The sequence below is a fragment of the Pleurodeles waltl genome, chromosome 2_1 (genome assembly GCF_031143425.1).
Source record: "Pleurodeles waltl isolate 20211129_DDA chromosome 2_1, aPleWal1.hap1.20221129, whole genome shotgun sequence".
In the NCBI taxonomy this organism is placed as follows: Eukaryota; Metazoa; Chordata; class Amphibia; order Caudata; family Salamandridae; genus Pleurodeles; species Pleurodeles waltl.
Window position 1 is genome coordinate 264,655,266 of NC_090438.1, and position 14,093 is coordinate 264,669,358.

Sequence of the window (14,093 nt, forward strand, 5' to 3'; positions counted from 1 at the left end):
GGGTTCTCACCCCCTCAACTAATTCTCCAGTCCAATCAGACAATAGATAAAATGCAGCCATTATAACTGCAATGATGTGGATAGCCCATTTCAGTAAGCGAAAGTAAGGTGTCAGTTTCCTATCAATGGTCTGCTCCTCTTTCTGCAGTTAAAAAACACTGACTGCTTATCATTGAAAGTCACAAGGAAGGGGGCATTTGCTATTTCCTACCGATATAAAAGGACTTGCAATGTGGACATCGTGAGTCACAAAACCATTTGGGACTTGGCAAATTCTTTTATGTAGACTGTAATCATGGATCAAAGTCTGTAGTTATACATACTTTAAGCTTTGCTAGTGCCTTAACTTTGAAACATCCAGCCGTCATTTCTTTACAAACAATAATACACTAAATTAACAATAGAAGCTTTGTATGTTACTTATGTATTAACAGTTTGTAGCATTCCAAACCATACTAACAACATGGATTTTATTCATAAGATTGAATTCTTCAGGAATCTGTGGGCCCTGTTTAAAAAAAAAAACACTTGTCCCATTTGGTTCTATGTAGTGAGATGACAAATCAGGGCTGCGCTCATATATCAGAGATGTGATAATAGCATCTCAGTTTAAACTAAAGATAAAAAAGTATCAGGATTCTTATTATAGTACTTCTCTGATTTTGCCACTTGCCTGCAAATCTACATACAGGGTCTGGAAGTGGGCAGGGTACGCTACTTTTATTGTTAGTATGCTCAGTGATCTTTGCACACCTAAAAGTGAAAATTTTTTAGGTATTCACCATCTCCTTGTCAATCTCTTCTCCCACTGAAAAAGGTTAGAAATGTACTCCTAACATGGGCATGAGTTAAACCATTTCTCATAGTGGAAAAAAGGAGGTGTTGGGAAGCTTTATTAGCAATCAGTCAGCAGATTTTCATTTGAGAAAAAAATAGGTGTCATATTTGGTCATGTGAAAATAGATTTCATAAAAGTTTGATAGGTCTACGATTTCACGTTTCATGCAATTGTTTTTGAATACTCTTTATTTGGAAACCCAACAATCACCAAGCTTGTTCTCATACATATGCTTGTAAATGCATACATTCAATGAGCACAGTCTGTGATCCTATGAAAAGTCTCAAATTGCTACATTTTGTAAATGTGTGTATGTTTGTATACAAGTATCATTGATGATAATTCAAGCTGAGCTCACTGCTTTACTTTAGAGCACTTGACCTAACTGTAAAGGCTGTGCTTTAGCGAATCTTGTATACAACTTTGAACCACATATATATATGGTTACAAACCTTGCCTTAGTAGTAGTGTATCCCCTTCCAGAAATCCAACTCAGTACTTTAAATGATCCGCTAAGCATTTTGTACTACAGGGAGTTGGGCCTACTTGTTCAATGTACAAAATAAACATAAAACCACTTGTCCTTGACCTCAAACAATATATCCTGTGCAACCATTATTAGTAATTCCGGAATAATGAGCCTTACGTCTTAACTATTTAATCATGCTACCAACTAGAAGATAATGAGGGACAAAAATAGTATCAAGTGGATAATTAAAAATGAGGGAACAAATGTGTTGTAATGGGGACAGTAGAAAGCCTGGTCACAAGATGGTCGCCAAATCATGAGGCTCTGCAGGCTGGAGTGATTAATCCATTCTTTATCCTGAATAAATAGGGGCATCAAGGGGCAAAAGACTGGAACTGTGCTCCTGACACCCTGCAGCTCAAAACAACCTAGTTTGCTCCAGAATCAGCAAGGTAAGGGTGACAATTGGAGCACCGGGTGACATCAGAGGTGCTCTGGAGACCAGAATACCAGCATCTGGTGTGAAGGATCATCCCTGTTCCCCTCCCATTTGACCATAAATGAAGTGCTAGTGCCTAGACCCTGGCAGTGAGTGAGTCTTGGTGAGCAGGCAACCTGCAGACTTGGGGCCTTATGGCAAAACGTGTTGCTGTGCTGCACTGTGAGTGGGCTGGCAGAGAACACCCTGGGGGTTGGTGAAGACTGGAAGTGTAAGAGGTGCATTTATCCTCCTGCCACCAGGGCACCATACACTCTAGCTGCTCACAGAGGCAGTCGGGATGATAGGGGTCGCGGCATCTGCCTGTGGCTGTGATCTTTCATGTGGGCCTGAGAGCAGCATGGTTAGTGATGTGGCAGCCATAAGTGGTTGCGTCAACTCCCAGGACTAGGGCCGGCTATCCCCTGGTGTGACATTTGAGAAGCCCACGTGGTGAGTACCCTTGGGGAGTGGGCGTCCTCTTTGTTCAGCCAACTTGACCATGCAAGATGTTGCATTGAATTTTTGTCGTGGGCCGAAAGGGAGGAGCCACCCTACGAATTAAAGAGACGTTCCGTGGCTTGTGAATTAAACAGGCTTGTGTGGAGGTGGAGCAACTTAGCAGCAGCGCTGGGCTCGCAGTGCCCTGGCCAGCTGTAGTGCCATGTTGATGGACTTCCTAAACCCTAGCTCACCAGCTGACAGAGTGGTGTACGGCACAACTCTGGTACATCACAGGGGTCCATGTCTCCTTTACCCTTAACTGTTTTTCTCTGCTGCCCGCCTATTGGGGCATGTGATACCTGGAGCCTGCCTGTATCCTGTAGCAGTCCTAGTATTGCATCTTTACACATAGCCCCTGACACTTAATCCTATCTGGTTCATATGCATGATCTGGAGACATTAGAGTGCATAAAGCTTGGGTCCCACCCAGTACTCTGGATGATTGCTATGAATATTATTGGGAGCCTTGGCCTGCTCATGCCCCGCAGGAAGACGGGTTGAGGTGGGGCTGAGTCGCTGGGAAGCCGGCTCTTGTTACAGACATTGCAGATGTGGTTCCCAATATGATCATGGGAGGCTCAGCTCCACTGTAACCATACTGAGTTGCAATGATAGCGATCTGTTCGTGCCCCTTGTTGACTGCAAATTGGGGAGAGGCAGGACCTTAGTGGAAGCTGAGGCCTGACAGTTGCTCACGACAGACATCAAGCTGGTAGAGGCAGGTGTCACCTGCAGAGCTTTGCTAAATGGAAGATGGGTAAAGCTGTCAAAAAATAAGCTAAGTTCTCTTTCAAAAACTTTGCGACTGCAAATGCTCATGATAGATTCTCCTGTTGAAGATCTGCTGCATGTCCACGGAGGAGAGGATACCACAGTCCCAGAGCCAGATATGAGATACATGTTTTTAAACTGAAAATCGACCACCTTGCGGACTGGTTTGACTGCCTTAAAGAAGAAGTGGGCAAGCCCAATGACCGGATTGAGCAGCTGGAACACAGCACCTCAGATGTAGAAGATGGGCAGTCTGTGGACAAAGAAAAACTACTGCGCATGGAGAAAGTGCTAGAGAACGAGAATCTAGAGGCAAACTTGAGGAGGAACAACCTTCAGATGCTGGGAGTGCCTGAGTCCATGGGCATGTGCAGAATAGAGGATTATGTTTAAGTGATGCTTTCAAGTACTCTTTGGTGAGGCACTCTCTGCTATGATTTCTGTGGAGCGAACACACAGGTCCCTTGGACAGAACCTCCACAATAGCTCACCTATTAAATTATAGGAACTGCGATGTGACCTTTCAACTGGAGAGTGAGAGGTGACCGCTACACTACCAAGGGAATGAAGCGCCCATATTCCCGGAATTCACAATGGTGGTACTGGCCGAGAGAAAACATTTCCTGCTCAACAAGCGCACCCTTCAGCATACGGATGCTAATTACTTTCTGCTGTATCCCACTAAATTGCGGATATTACACCAAGGAAAGACCCACTACTTCACTGATCCCAAAACCACGGCCAAGTTTACCAAGACCATCCTGACAAAGGCCGAGAGTTTGAAGCCGGCTGCCAGTGGAGCTGGCTCGGAGAACCTCAGTGACAATGATTAGCCCCAAGATTCTTCTGCAAGAGAAGTCTCGCTGGCTGTGTGGACATTGGTCTCACCCCTGATGTGGTTCTGTCTCATGCAGATGAGCTGACTATTGATCACACATTTGTGGATCACACTCTTGGCCCTGCAGATTCCGATAAGAGGGAGAAGACCTGGGGCAAGTGTTGGATTTGCCATTTGTATCTTACAATGTGGCGGTGAGGTGACTGGAGGTAATAGTCAGCTGGGGCTTTTGATGCACCTACCTGGTGCACCTGAGCCCTTATAACATTGTTCCCTCCGGCCACCTGGCTATACAGTGGTTGCCAGACTTCTAGATTGACCCCACGGGTCGTGTCCTTGTAGCGTTATTTTTGCTTTTTGTTGGGTGTTGCAAAGAGGGGGGTTAGTGGAATTTCTCCCAACTAGGGGGGCCATAGTGGGAGGTGGGGGAATATATGTTTGGCACTGTTCTCCGCCCCTCAGCTTCCCTTTAATTTCCCTGACCTTTCTCTTCCGACCACTCAGTGCATAGACACAGACTGCATGGCTTGGCAAATGTTCCTTGCTCAACTGAGACCCCCTACTCAATTTCTCACAACCCATGCAGTCAGTTAAGTTCTTCACCTGGAATGTCCGGGGTCTTAATGATCAGTGCAAGGTGCGACATGTTCTCGCTTACCTGCAGAGACATTCGGTGGATTTCTCCTTCCTGCAGGAACTGCATCTCCTGGAGAGGACTCAGGTGCATCTGTGGGAGGGATGGGTGGGAGAATGATACGCAGCATATTATTCAAGTTATGCCCATAGCCTGGCTATATTTATTTGTAAGGGGTGGCATGGTGCCTGCTGCATGCATTTTGCAACCTGCAAAGTCAATATGTCCTGCTCTCTGGAGTACTGCATGGCCACCCGATCACGCTTGTTGCTGTACATGGACCAAATGTCGATGACCCCCAGTTTTTCATGGAGGTGTGGATGGTGGTCAGCATGCTGGGCCCAAAGTGGCTCTGTTGGGAGGTGATTTCAATGTTGTTATAAATCCTGAGGCAGACAGATCCAACTACTCCAGGTATCCGTATCCACGGTCCGAAGCCCAGCTGCACCTGCTTATGGAATATTTTGATCTCATTGATATATGGTGCACCAGACAATTAAATGACTAAATGACACTAAAGGAACCTGCATAGCGGAGGTGCACACCACATGGTCACGTATAGACTATTGGCTAACATCACATGATATGGATGTTTTGACCCTGGGAGGTTCCCATTTGCCACGAAAGATGTCCAATCATGCCCTGGTCCTGCTTGAACTAGACCACCCAGATAGCTCCTCACGTGCATTCATGTGGAGGCTTCTGGTCAATGCTTTACATGACCAAGCGTTCAGAGAGGAAATTAGATCCACAGTTGTGGAATACTTTGAGCATAATGACAGTCCTGAATTGTCATGTTCATCTCTCTGGGAGGACGTTAAGGTTCTATTAAGTGGTGCATGCATGGAGAAGCCCTGCGCAGTGAGCTTCCTTGCTTGGAAAAAGAGATATGAGAGTTGGAACTCTGGTACTTTGCAGACTGCAGGGCAACTACGCTAGTGTTCATCTGGAGCAAACTGGCAGAGTGTGAGGAGGTAGCGTAGAAGGAGAATAATTGCTTTGGCAGGGAGGCCCGTACTCAGCGGTATGGGGAAGAGGCTAAAGTGGGCAAAACCTTTACCCACATGTTACGCAAGCCCTGGGAAAGCGGCTACATAGCAGGATGGACATTCCAATGAGTGTGTAGGTACTGAGGCTATCCAAAGGGGGATGATTGAATTTTTGTGTTCACTCTATCAGACCACTCAGAACACCTCCCCGATCTCAATGCCTATTTCGCCTCTATACAGTTGGTGTGGTTAGAGGATGGTCACAGAAAATACCTTGAAGAACCCTTCTCAGTTGAGGAAGTTGTCCGGGTCATTGCTGGTATGCCTGCTGATAAAGCACCCAGTCTGAATGGGCTACCAACTGCATTTCATAAAGGATTTGACCATTTATTGGACCCTCATCTCCTCACCATATACGAGGAGTTGCTCTCTGCTGGTGCCTTGCCTCTGTCCTTATGATAGGCGCTAATTATGACAATCCTTAAGCCTGGTAAGGATCCCCAGAGCTGCAAATCATATCACCCTCTGTCCATGATTAATATGGACAATAATATTCTGACTATACTCATCACCAATTGGCTCTTGCCACTTCTGCTGAATATAGTGCGACAAGACCAGTCCTATTTCATGCCAGGCAGGTCAACCGTGCACAATCTGCATATCTTTTTCACTGTACTCCATAGAATTGAGCTGACCCTGAGAGCTGCTGCAGTGTTTTCAGATGCCACTAAGAAGTTTGGTTCACTTGAGTGGCCATATCTCTTTGCCCTGCTGACACCTTGGTATAAGTTCTAGGTGTACTCAACTGATTGGGCTACTGTATGTTTGACCTTGCCCGGACTGCAGGTCAATAGGAGGATCACAGCCCCCTTTCCAGTGACAAGGGGGACTCATAAGGTATGCCCTCAGTTCCCCATTTTATTTGCTGTCACTATGGAGTGGCTTGTGGCCCAACTAAGACAGCACCATTCACACTAGGATCCAGCATTTAGTGTCAATGTATGTGGACGATGTCACCCTGTATGTTAGAGATCTCCGGACCAACTTGGTCCCACTAATAAGGAAGTTTGCACGATTTGGGGACCGTCAGGGATTACCATCAACTGCCCATTCTGTTCTGTTCCTCTTGACATATGTGATGGATGGAGTTTTCCCCAAACTGTCACTTGAATGGAATGACGGTCCTTTAAAATACCCTGGGATATGGATTACTAGGGGTATTGATTTTGTACGGAGAGACAACTATGGGTGTCTGATATTGTGGTGGGATGAGCATGTGGAGAGCTTGCAGAGGCTCTCACTGTCCTTAACAGGAAGGCTAGCCATTGTGAAAATGGTGTTCCTTCCTAAATTTCTCTATCTTTTTATTAACCTGCCACTTCATCTATTGCTCCATTTTTGTATGCAGCTTCATTCGTGTTTGGTGTCCCTCGGGGCAGGCAGCCATGGATTGCCTTAGAAATTCTATCACTCCCCTTCAAGCAGGTAGGTCTGGGAGCTCAGGACCCAGGACCTCTATAATTACAATGTACAGGTGCAGTTCACACACAACTGGCTCTTCCCTCCACAGTTTCAGACCCACACAGCTCTTCAACATGATCAGGTATTACCGGGCTCGTTTCAGATGGCAGTCTTTTGCCCCCAGGCCACCCAGGCACACAAATAGATATGGTGACACGCACTGTATGGGTAAATAGGAAGCTCTGACGGCTCACCCTCTTAGAGCATCTACATGCTCAATCAGTGCCACTCATAGGACAACCCGCATATCCCATTACTTCTGACAATGGCACTCATACCAGGTTGTGGAAGCTGTGACTGACCCCTGTGGGATCGATATATCCAGACGTACCTCCGTATTACCCCAACTGGCACTAAAGGGTTCTGATGTCACCCTTCTTAATTCCTTTGTGTATTATCAAATGCAAGCAGCTATCAATAGTCATGAACTCATTTCCGGAGGCCCCGCCAGTCTTTTAGGTCCTGGAGGCAGCTTTGACCTCCTCGTCCCCTTGCCTTCTAATCAAACAACTATATGCCAGGATGCAGGAGACTGGTATTGCTGCACCCAGTTGCATGCAATCTCCCCTAATTATAGACTGCGCCTTGTACATTTTAAATCACTGCACAGGTTATATAGCACTCCGGAAAAGATGTACAGACTGAACCTACTTGAGGGTCCATGCTGCGCACACTGTGCAGCACCTAACAGTACCTTCATACATTTGTCATGTGAGTGTCCTGGTGTGAAACGATATGTGGATTTGAATCACTTGAGGTGTTCACTGAAAACGTGATGGAGTGATCCCCATGTTTTGAGCTCCGGGGGTAAGTGAGGGATGTGCCATCAGAGGGATGCAAGTTGACGGTGCTTCTGCTCCTGCTTTCTAAGTACCCAGTGGCAATGCATTGTGGTTAGCGCATGATGCAGTATGCAGTGGATCAGCTTAAGGATGCAGCATACTGTCAGGAACAACTGAATGCCTACTGGGAGATGATACTGGTGCACACTCACCCCAAAGATATTTGGTACCTGCAGGAGATGCACCTCTCTGCCCACCCGGGCCCTCTGGAGCTTGCAAACGCACTGGAACCAGCAGCTCCCCTGCCCTTTGTATGTGGAAGAGCAGACCCCACGGGGAGTTCTGCCTGTCCAAAGTGAGGCAAGAATGATTACCATGTAGTGGAGAAGGTCCTGCAGAGTACTAATGCAACAGCCATCTCCCTTCGCTGACTGAGTGGCCCTTATTCCCCTTCCCTTTGATTTCCCAGTCCCCCTATGGCTTTTTGCATGGTTGGAACAGCGAATATTGATTGTGCTGATGAAAATGCAGAACTGTAACCATTCTGCATTGCATTTGCTGTGTACCGTCAATTCTTGCTTTGTTTTAAAATCAATAAACATATATTTTTTTTAAATGTGCTGCAATGCACCCATCATTCCACAATACCTCTTTATATATGGTTCAAATTGAAATTGACACCAGAGGAAAAGATACCACTTTATCTTGCATTAGGAAGGTCACACTGTAATCCCTGGGTAGACCACCATCATGGAAACAGCATTTTAAATGGCTTAGCAGAATCCCTTTGTATCTCGCATGGCATCAGTGAGGGCAACAACAAAGAAGCCCAGGTTTTACATCTTTTGCTCAATGCCTAACACTGGAGTCCCTCCACTGCTCTTCTCTCCCACAACTCCTCACAAGTCACAAAATACCAGTCTCTGCTACCGCAGAAATCATGACATGGTCTTAAATGTGAGAACACCACAGCCATGCATTGCATGTGGAATCCTGTGATGCATTGTCTGGCTGCACAATAAGTGCACTGTTGGCTCCTACATTCTCACTACCTTAGGTATGCGTCTGGCACAGATGTAACACCTGCAGTTTGGAACTTGTCTTTTTATGCAATTTATTGAAATATGTCAAGAAAAAAGCCATTGTTTTAGGCATGATAAAAAATGGTTATTGATAACATACAATGTATAGAAAAGTCACACAGCGCTCTATTGTTATATGTGAGTCCCAATATTTAATACACTTTTTTGTTGCTACAGAACATTTTTGCATTCTGTTTTACATGGCATAAGGAGGCAATGTGTTTGTGCACTGTAATTGCTACTATTAGTTTTTACACACATTTGCTCGATAAATTACAAACCCTCAACAAAGTTAACCAAGTCAGGAACAGAAAAGGAGAAACACATAGGTGGTCATTATGACATTGGCGGTGAGTGATAAAGTGGCAAAAATACCGCCAACAGGCTGGTGGTAATTACTGCCAAATTATGACCATGGAAGTGAGAAGTCCCATAGACAGCCAATGTACCACACCATCCACCACGGCCCTAACACGACTCACCTCGACGGTAGCCAACAACAGCCAGGCGGAAGACAAGGTACTGCCCACCAAATCATGACCTTGCAATCTGCCACGAGTTCCGGGGCGTAACCAATGCCATCAAAAGCCTGGCAGAAACACTGCACAGAAGATCAAAGACTCACCATCAAAGACACAGAGAAGAACAATGCCACCATGGAACCGGAACTGTACATTTTCTGGATGCTTTTCTACGCCATGCTTCACCTGGAACACCAATGCTGAGGAAGATGATGACGGTGACTACAGCCGCCTAGCACACAAGGGAGGCAGGGAGGAAAAGGAGAGTGACACACACATGCACAGCACACACCAGACACACACACACCATCAAAACAACCAGCTGCAGACGTAAACCAATGGCACATAACACACAGCATAATAAAACAAGGACTAGATTACGGAAGCACTGAAAATATCTTAGCAAGGCAAAAGCCACCACATGAACCAGATATGTACAATTGTCCACAAATTGCCAGTGCCCAGTCCAATGTACTAAGGGCTCAGATAGCCACAGGACACAGTCCAGGCCTAGCTCGTTTTCTGACGACATCCTCACAGAGGTGTGCAGGGGCATCATTCTTGAAGTGGGAAGGCACCTCAGGGAAAAGGGGGCTGTGGGATACCTCAGCCGAAGTCGGGAACTTGCCCACTGGTACTGGAGGGGGCTCCATGCCCATTTCACGATGCAGGTGAGTGCACGATCACAGGTTTTGTGGTGGGGAAATCGTCCACTGGTTCTGGAGGGGGCTTCATGCCCATTCCCCTTTGCTGAGGAGTGCAAGGTCACAGTCTTTGTGGTGGGGAACTCACCCACTGCTTCTGGAGGGGGCTCCATGCCCATTCCCTTTTGATGGGGAGTGCAGCGTCAGAATCATTGTGGAGGGGAACTCGCTCACTGCTTCTGGAGGGGGCTCCATGCCCATTCCCCTTTTCTGGGGAGTGCAAGGTCACAGTCTTTGTGGTGGGGATCTCGACCACTGCTTCTGGAGGGGGCTCCATGTCCATTCCCTTTTCCTGGGAAGGGCAAGGTCACAGTCTTTGTGGTTGGGGAACTCTCCCACTGCTTCTGGAGGGGGCTCCATTTCCATTTCCTTTGGCTGGGGAGTGGAAGGTCACAGTGTATGTGGTAGGGAACTCGTCTACTTGGTTCTGGAGGGGCCTCCATGCCCATTTTCCTCTGCTGGGGAGTGCAAGGTCACAGTCTCTGAGGTGGGGAACTTGCCCACTGGTTCTGAAGGGGGCTCCATGCCAATTTCCCTTTGCTGGGGAGTGCAAGGTCACAGTCTCTGAGGTTGGGAACCCACCCACTGGTTCTGGAGGGGGCTCAATGCCCATTGCCCTTTGTTGGGGAGTGCAAGGTCACACTCTTTGTTGCGGGGAACTCGCTCACTGGTTCTGGAGGGGGCTCCATTTCCCTTTGCTGAGCAGTGCAAGGTCACAGTCTCTGTTGGGGGAACTCACCCACTGGTTCTGGAGGGGGCTCCATGCCCATTTCCCTTTGCTGAGGAGTGCAAGGTCACAGTCTCTGTCGGGGGAACTCACCCACTGGTTCTGGAGGGGGCTCCATGCCCATTTCCCTTAGCTGTGGAGTGCAAGGTCACAGTGTATGTGGTAGGGAACTCATCCACTGGTTCTGGAGGGGGCTTCATGCCCATTTGCCTTTGCTGGGGAGTACAAGGTCACAGTCTCTGAGGTGGGGAGCTTTTCCACTGGTTCTGGAGGGGGGTCCATGCCCATTTCCTTTTGCTGAGGAGTGCAAGGTCACAGTCTTTGTGGTGGGGAACTCACCCACTGCTTCTGGAGGGGGCTCCATGCCCATTCCCCTTTGATGGGGAGTGCAGCGTCAGAGTCTTTGTGGAGGGGAACTCACTCACTGCTTCTGGAGGGGGCTCCATGCCCATTCCCTTTTCTGGGGAGTGCAAGGTCACACTCTTTGTTGTGGGGAACTTGCTCACTGGTTCTGGAGGGGGTTCCATTTCCCTTTGCTGAGGAGTGCAAGGTCACAGTCTCTGTCGGGGGAACTCACCCACTGGTTCTGGAGGGGGCTCTATGCCCATTTCCCTTTGCTGGGGAGTGCAAGGTCACAGTGTATGTGGTAGAGAACTAGTCAACTGGTTCTGGAGGGGGCTCCATGCCCATTTGCCTTTGCTGGGGAGTGCAAGATCACAGGCCCTCATTACAACCCTGGCGGTCGATGTTAAAGCGGCGGTAATACTGCCAACAGGCTGGCAAAAAAAAAATGGAATCATGACTATGGCGGAAACCGCCAACACAGACAGCCACTTTAACACACTGTCCGCTACGGCGGTAGAAACAAACAGACAGGCGGAAGACAAAGTACCGCCCACTGTATTTCAACATGCCTATCCGCCACCTTTTCCGGGGTGGAACCAACGCTATCAAAAGCATGGCGGAAACAGTACACAGAAGGGAAAACACTCACCTCTCGACATCCAACGAGGAACCAGGACACCATGGAGCCCGAACTACAGGTGTTACCAATGCTGCTCTTCCTCCTTCTGTATCAGGAGCAGGACAGACACCGTGAATAACCACGTTGAGTACTGCACCCACAACACAGGAGGGAAAAGAGAGTGACACACACATGCAACATGCAATACCCCCCGTCCCACCCTCACCCACAACACCATACACACAAATACATGCAGCAACATTACATATACACCCCCTGGAAGAACGCAGTGACCAAAGGAAATGATTGTAACAATTGTAATCATGAATAATCAGATAGTGAAAGTTCAAAAATCAGTATATACAAATATGTACACCAACTACACAAGTCTGGATAGTGTACCAATCATTGTCCATGGACAACTGTTCCCAAAATGCATGGACGAAGCCCACACTAGATACCTGACTGGAAACGGAGAGAACACTGCTGGGGCATCAGGTTGAAAATATACAGGCACCACAGGGGGAGGGGGAAGGGGGCACGTGCAGTGTGGCCGGTACAATTCCCTCACCTGGGTGTGTGTGCCACGAGATTGCTGAGGTACAGGTAGCATGATACGCCATGAGGCAGCGACATACCCCACACTGCTGCGGCTTCGCCTTCCACATGCAGGTGCAAACAGTGATGGAAGTCATGCCTCAAGGAAGCTGCCCAGGGTCCAGGAACTCTCCTCCAGCCTCGGCCGACTGACCACTGGGGATGGTAGCCATGTTAGCGGTGGTGCCACTGTCCGAGCACGTCGCAGGGCCGGTGACGGTGCTTGCATCGTGTCTGTGGCGGTGGTGCTGGCTGTGGTGCGTGGGTCAGCACCTGCTGAGGGACACAGCAGGACGTCTCCTACAGCCTCGGATGGCTGCCCACTGGCGAAGAGGCTGGGGACTGTCGCTGAGGCTGTAGACGTGCCAGTGGATGTGCAGGTGGCGGTGCAGTTGGTGGTGCAGGTGGCGGTGCAGTTGGTGGTGCAGGTGGCGGTGCAGGTGGCGGTTGTGGTGGCGGAGCAGCTAGCGGTGTTCGCTGCCGTACAGGTTGGTGACGTCGTGGACAGAAGGTGTGACACTGGTCTCTCAGTCGGTGCCACCGTGCCCTCTCCTGACCTGCTCTTCTGCTTTTGTCCCTTCCCCACCTTTGATGGTGCCGCAGTTGTCTTGCCACTATCCCCTTTTGTTTTTGCTTAGCCCTTGGTGGCTGGTAGTTTCGGCTTCTCCCTCTGGGATGTGGGCACCTTTCTCACCTTGGCAGGTGGCAGAATGTCATTGCCCTTGCTACGTGGCACACTGGAAGCCCTGATGGGTGGTGCACTCGATGACCCTGCAGTTGCTGGCACCACTGTGCCTGGGGAGTTGGTGGCTGAGTGCTGGGCTGGGACCTGGAAAGCCTGGCCCTAGGGGAAGGACGGGGTGGAGGTGAAGGGAAGAGTTCAAGGGTTGCCAGGAAAAGTTTTTTAGACACACTGGGATGGGAAGATGGAGGGGGTTTGGGAGTGGAGGAAGAGGTAGTAGTTGTAGGAGGTGTACGTCTGCTGAATTTAGGTGAAGGTGCATGGGCTGGAGGCTGTTGTGAGGTGGATGGCTGTTGGGTACGTGTGTGCCTGCGTTTGTGTACTTTGGGAGGAGGGCTCACAGACACACTGGGAGAGGACACAGAGGATGTGTGAATGGTAGTGGGGGTGGTGATTGCACGTGAGCGGTGTGTGGTGATCGGCGTGCTGGTGATGGAGGTAGTGGCTGAGGATGTAGTGCATACAGGTGTGAGTGGAGACGAGACAGGGAGGGAGGAGGAGTAGGTGGAGGAGGGGGACACAGTGGAGGCAGTGGATGTTGCAGGGTCTGCATGGGGATGGTGCTTGTGTGAGTGCCTGTGGGATGTGTGGTGCTTATGTTTGCTATGTCCACTCTTGTGTGTTGATGTGTGTGCATGCTGGTCTTATGGTATGCTTGGGATAGGCTGAGGCACAGGGGATTGGGTCTGGGTGGAGGAAGTTGGAGGGGGAAGGCTGGACACAGGGACAATGGCTGCCATCAGTGCTGAGGCCAGAGACTGAAATGCTCTCTGTTGGGCTGCCTGCCCAGAATGAATGCCCTCCAGGTATGCATTTGTTTGTTGCAAATGCCTCTCAACATCCTGGATGGCATTCAAAATGGTAGATTGCCCAACAGTGAGGGATCTCAGGAGGTCAATATCCTCACTGAGGGCAGCAGGGCTGACTGGGGC